Below are 6,449 nucleotides of genomic sequence, written 5' to 3'. Positions count from 1 at the left end.
GGAGGCACCCAGGAGCAAAGCCCCACGGGGATTGTAGTTTTTTTTTGTTTTGTTTTGTTTTTTTTCCATGAATCACACTCATGAAGGGCGTCCGAAAATCAGACCTTGCGCTTGGAGGACTTCTCATTTCAGACGGCGAAGGTGCCCTCCGCGGGCTTGGTTTGGGAACCCGTGTGGGTCGCCCTGCATTCAACTTGTAGACCTGACGTGGATTATGGTAGCCCCCAAGTGGAGAGAATGGGGCGCAGGACGGGCCCCACAGTCTGCGTGCAAATAGGAATGTGCAGCGATGAGAACATGCAGCCGGGCCAAGGGGAGGAAGACGCCCCCAAACACTCAGAGAGAGGACGGACCTCAGTATCCACTTCCCGAATCAGAAGAACATTTTTTTTTTCCAGAAATTGTGTAAAAATGGATACAAAAAAAATATGTATTTGATACCCAGGCTAATGCAAGGATGGCACAGTTCTGGAAGGATATGCATCAAAACGTTAGGATTGTTTTTCTTTGGAATTACCTGTTTTTACACTTTTATGTGTTTTTTTATGTGTTTTATGTGTTTACAGGGTCTAAGTATTCCTTTCTGGTAAAAGGTACTTCAAGTTTGAAAAAACTGTACAGAGCAATGTTTTAGACATCCAGTATCCTTCCTTCCCCCTTCATTTATTTATTCTTTTATTCCTTTATTTCTCCCCTCTTTCTTTTCCTTCATCAAAGAGGAAAAAAAAAAAACTTTACAACTAGAGATGCCCTTCATGGAGCCCTTTCTCCTCTGCAGAGAAATACACACACATGTACACACACAGGCAAATGCACCTACGCACATTCATTCTGCAGTGTGTAAACGTACAAAAGTTTGTTAGTATTTGTTTTTCAGATAATGGTGTCATACTTGCTGTTTATATCATTCTGTCATTGGCTTTTCTCATTACCCTGCATCCTGTTTTTGAGATTCATCAAACACAATCCGTGTAGTTCTAAATAATTCATTTTAACGTCTATGTACCATTGCATTATATGAAAATGACACAATTTAATCATCTAATCTGGTAAGGGATATTTACTCTGTTTTAAATATTTTGCTCCTGCAAACAATATTGTTATGTACATTCTTAAACAGGTGCATGAGTTTCTCTCAGGCATTCACCTGTGACTGCAGTTGCCGGGTCTCGGGAATATACCTATTTTCAGCTTCACAGGATTCTGCCAAATTGCTTTACAATGTAGTTGAAGCTCTTTGCACTTTGTCAAAATTGATTGTGAATTCCCTGTGACTCCCATTCTTGCTGTGTTGCCATAACGTCATTGTTGTTAGCTCCATTGACTTAAAATAGTATCTATTATTTTAACTTATATTTACTTTGTCAGAATTTTTTAAGTTTTGAAAGTGGGTCTTTTTTTTTCTCCTTCTCTAAAAGAAACATATATTATTTATGTAGTAGAATAATTTTTCTTAGCTTTAGATTGCATTCTGATAATGATGTCTATATATTGTTGTTAATATATATTGTCTATATATTGATGCTCTCCCGATATTCTAAGCTTTATGTTCTATTTTATATTGCTTGTATATTTTAATTATTTTTAATTTTATTATGTGACTTTTCGCTATCTGTATGTATGTCACAGACTAAACAACACTTCCTTGATAATGTAGACAACACTGTATTTCTAATGAGGTCTAGAAGGCTGCCTCAAGTTTCTAGCGATTACGGCAACAAACAGTGTTGTGTACTGTGTACTCTGTACTCAGAGTATGTGTACATATTGCACCTATAAGGCCATAGAAAGCCCTCAACCTTTTTCTCCTAAAAGGCTCCTCACCAGAAACCAGCTTTTCCTACTTCTGTTTACTTCCAGAATTTCTAATTATTTGGCCTAGGTCTTTTGGCCCTTCCCACTTCCATCTAAATCAGTTTATTCTTTCTCTTAATTTTTTTTTTCAGGCATTGACTCTGTATCTTGCTGTCATACATAACATTTTTAGGAATCGGTTGTATTGAGATAAAATTTACACATAGTAAAATTCACCCTTTTTATTGTATAGTTCATAAGTTTTGACAGGCATATGTAGTGATATATCCACCAACAAAATCAAGATAGAGAACAGAGCCATCCTGCCCAAAATATTCCCTCATGCTCCTTTGTAAACAACTGCTCCAACCTGAAGCCCTGGCAACCACTTATCAGTTTTCTGTCCCTATGGTTTCGCTTTTTTGAGACTGTGATTGCATTAGTCTGCTCTGGTTGCTATAACAAATTATTATGGCCTGGGTGGTTTAAACAACAGACATTTATTTCTCATAGTTCTGGAGGCTGGGAAGTCCAGAATCAAGGTGCCAGCAGATTCTGTTCCTTGTGAGAGCCTGATTCCTGGCCTGGCTGTTTACCTTCTCACTGTGTCCTCACATAGAGAAGAGAGTGTTCTGGTCTCTCTTCCTATTTTTGTAAAGACATTAATCCCATACTGGGGAACCAGGGGCATCTTTTTTACCTCATTTAAACCTAATTTCCTCTCAAAGCCCCCACCTACAAATACCATTGCATTTGGGTGTACGCCTTCAACATAGGAATCTTGGGGTGGGAAACACAAAACATTCAGTTCACAGCAGTGTTATAAATAAAATCGTATATTATGTAGCCCTTTGAGACTCAGTAAAATGCATTTAAGATTCAACCATATAGTTGTATGTATCAGCAGACTTTTTTTTTATTATTATTGCCAAGTAGTATACCAATACATAGATGTATGGCAATTTGTTCGTGGCTTCATCAGCTGAAGGAGATTTGTGTTGTTTCCAGTTTGGGGCAAATATACACAAAACTGCTATCGCCATTTGCATACAGGTTTTTGGGTGAAGGTTAGCTTTCATCTCTCTTAGGTAAATACAAAGGAATTGGTTTGGTATGTCATATTTAAAAGTGTTTAGCTTTATAAGAAATTGCCAAAGCGTTTCCAAAGTGTCTGTCCCATTTTGTGTTCCCACCTTTGTGTTTGACAGCACCTGCTGGTGTCCTTCCCCCACCCCCACTCTAAATGTGTGTACTGATTCCTCATTATCGTTTTAATTTGCATTGCCCCAATGACTAAAGATGATAAACATTTTTTTCATGTGTTTATTTGCCATTCGTAACCCTCCTTTTTTCTTTAAAGATTTTATTTACTTATTTTTTTGTGAGAGTAGGGGAGGGGAAAAATCTCAGGCAGATTCTGTGCTCAGCACAGAGCATGATGCACAGCTCAATCTCACGACCCCAAGACCATGACCTGAGCCATAACCGAGTCATGCTAAACTGACTGAGCCACCCAGGTTCCCCCATAACCCTTCTTAAATGAAGTGTCTGTTCAAATGTTGTGCCCATTTTCATGGATATATAAATATATACACATCACGGACTTATTTGTCTTATTATTGAGTTTTGAGAGTTCTTTATAAATTCCTCTATCGTATATATGTTTTGCAAATATTCTCATAGCCTGTGTATCTCTTTTCATCATTTTCTCTAGAGTGTCCTTCAAAATGCAGAACTTTAAAATTTTGATTAAGTTCTATTTTTAAAATCTTTATTTTATGGACCAATCTTAACAGATTGCCATTTCTAAGAAATCTAATTGAATTTACAAGGCTATTCTCACATATCTTCTGAAAGTTTTAGAGTTTTAAAGGTTTTACATTGAGGTCTATGATCAATTTTGAGGATTATTTTTGTGTGTGGTATGAAGTATGGATCAAGAGTTTTGTTTCTGTTTTAGTTTTTTTGCATATTGATATTCACATGTTCCAGCACCATTTGTTAAAAAGTCTATAGTTTCTCCATTGAATGGCCTTTGTTGAAAATCAGCTGCCCATTTATGTGTGGTCTAGTCATGGATTCCGTTTTGTTCCATTGATCAGTGAAGCTTTACAATAAATCTTGAAATCAGACAGTGTAAGTTCTCAAATGTTCTCTTCTTTTTCAGATTTCCTTTGACCATTCTTGTTCATTGACTCTCCATAAAAATGTTAGAAAATCTTGATTTCTACACAAAAAAAAAATTGCTGAGATTTTGATTGGGGTTGCGTTGAATCTATAGATAAGTTTAGAAAAATTGATTCTTAATAAAATTGAGTCTTCAAATTAATAAAATTTAAAAAAAGAAATTCTGCCTATGGATAATAGCTTTGACCCACATCTTTTTAGTCCCAGCCTGTGTGACCTTCCATCTTGACTGCCCGCGGGGTTGGCACTTGCTTAGCCAGCCCTCACAATTGCATAAACCAATTCTTTGTAATCCCCCTTGCCCCTCCTCCCTCTTCCTTTCCCTCCTCATCCCTCTCCTTCTCCTTGAAATTTTATATCTCACCTTTTATTTAGGTTTTCTTCATTCATTTTATAGTTTTCAGCATATGGATCTTGCACATTTTGTTAGATTCATACTTAAGTATCTCATGTTTTTGGCAATATTGTAAATGGTACTTTAAAAAACTTTAATATCCAATTGTTGTTGTTGTTAGTATATAAAAATATTACTGGTTTTTATATGTTAACATTGCATCTCGTGATTTTGCTTAACTCATTTATTATTTCCCATAGATTTTTAAAGGCTTTTGGATTATTTAAACATGGACAACCATGTCCTCTGCCAATAGAAATAGTTTTATTTCTTATTTTCCAGTATATGTGCTTTGTTTTTCTTGCCTTTTTGCAATAGCTAGGGCCATCAGTATATTATGCATTAGAAGTTATGAGAGTGGACATCCTTGATTTGTTCCTATGACATTAGGGGAAAGCACTCAGTTTTTTTATCATTAAATATGATGTTAGCTAAGGATTTTTTTTATAGATATCCTTTATCAGCTTAAAGATCTTCCAATCTATTTATTGTCTTCTAAGAATTTTTATCATAAATCAGTGTTGAATTCTGTCAAATGCTGTTTTGTATCTATTGAAACGATCATGTGGTTTTTATTCTTCAGTTCCTTGTTATGGTGAATCATATTGCTTGATTTTCAGGTATCAGACTGGCCTTACTCTAGGATAAACTCTGTTTGGTAATGATGTATTATTCCTTTTATTAATTGCTGGATTTTACTTGCTAATATTCTGTAGAGGATTATTGTGTTTGTGTTCATGAGAGATATTGGTCTATAGATTTCTTTTTTTTGTAAAGCCTTGTTCTAGTTTTGGCATCAGGGTAATGTTATTCTTATAAAAAGAATTAGGACATCTTCTCTCTTCTTCTATTTTCGTGAAGAAACTTGGTGTAGAATTTGCATTACTTTTCCCCAGTGAAGCCATCTCTGATGGTTTATTTTATGTGTCCAATTTAACTAGGCCATGATAGCCAGATATTGGTCAAAGATTATTCTAGATGTTTCTGCAAAGGTATTTTTCAGGTATTTTTCAGATTAACATTTAAATCAGTAGACTTTGAATAAAGCAGATCACCCCTCATCTGCTTATTAGATGGGTGGGCCTCATCTAATAAGTTGAATGCCTTAATAGAAACAAGACCAACCTTTCTGAAGAAAGAGGAAATTCTGGCAGCAGACTACCTTTGGACTTCCCTGGGTCTCCAGCTCTGGCCTATCCTGCAGAAATTGGGCTAGCCAGCCTCCCAATGTACATTATTATAAATTGTTTCAGGGCACCTGGGTGGTTCACTTGGTTGAGCATCTGCCTTTGGCTCAGGTCATGATCCCAGGATCCTGGGATGGAGGCCCACATTGGGTTCCCTGCTCAGCGGGGAGTCTGCTTCTCCCCCTGCAGACCTCCCTACCCCCACTATGCTCTCTCTCTCTCTTGCAAAAATAAATAAATAAAATCTCAAAAAAAAAAAACTGTTGCATCACTCATTTGCAAAAATAAGGTAACTAATCATAACACTCATCCCCCAAAACAAAAGCTGTTCTCAGTTCTATGACTTTTGGAAAACAAAGAAGAAAAGAAAATGTATTTGGTGTCACCATTTATACCTTCAGAGAAAAATATTAGTCATGTATTTCATAAACTGATACAGTTTCTTACAAAAATGTTTGTCACATCTCCAGATAATTCTCTTAAGTTGGGAGGTTGAAGATTACAGTGCAGATGTAAACATCTTAATAAATTTTGACATGAAGATCTTTTATTTCTTGACATTAAATAGAAAGATATCACAAGAGAGAAGTCTTATTACTTAAATGAAACATAGCAATAATTCATCTTATTGGGACTGTGCTTTAACCTAATTAATAAGCTTCTTCCTGGGGAAAGGGAAAAATGGCTTCTGGTAAGATGACCACTTGGGAATTTGAACCTATAATCAAAGAATATACAGTTGGAGCTAAAGGATAAAGTTGTTATCAAAGAAATTGGATAAAACCTAGGAAGTTCAGGAAGGACAAAGTTGGATTTTTTTTGGAAATTTAGATATTAACAAACTAGTATAGAGTGCCACATAGAGCCACTGACTTGTGATTTTTATT

The sequence above is a fragment of the Canis lupus genome, chromosome 16 (genome assembly GCF_003254725.2).
Source record: "Canis lupus dingo isolate Sandy chromosome 16, ASM325472v2, whole genome shotgun sequence".
In the NCBI taxonomy this organism is placed as follows: domain Eukaryota; kingdom Metazoa; phylum Chordata; class Mammalia; order Carnivora; family Canidae; genus Canis; species Canis lupus.
The sequence above is the reverse complement of the archived record's forward strand: the minus strand, read 5'-3'. Positions refer to the sequence as shown.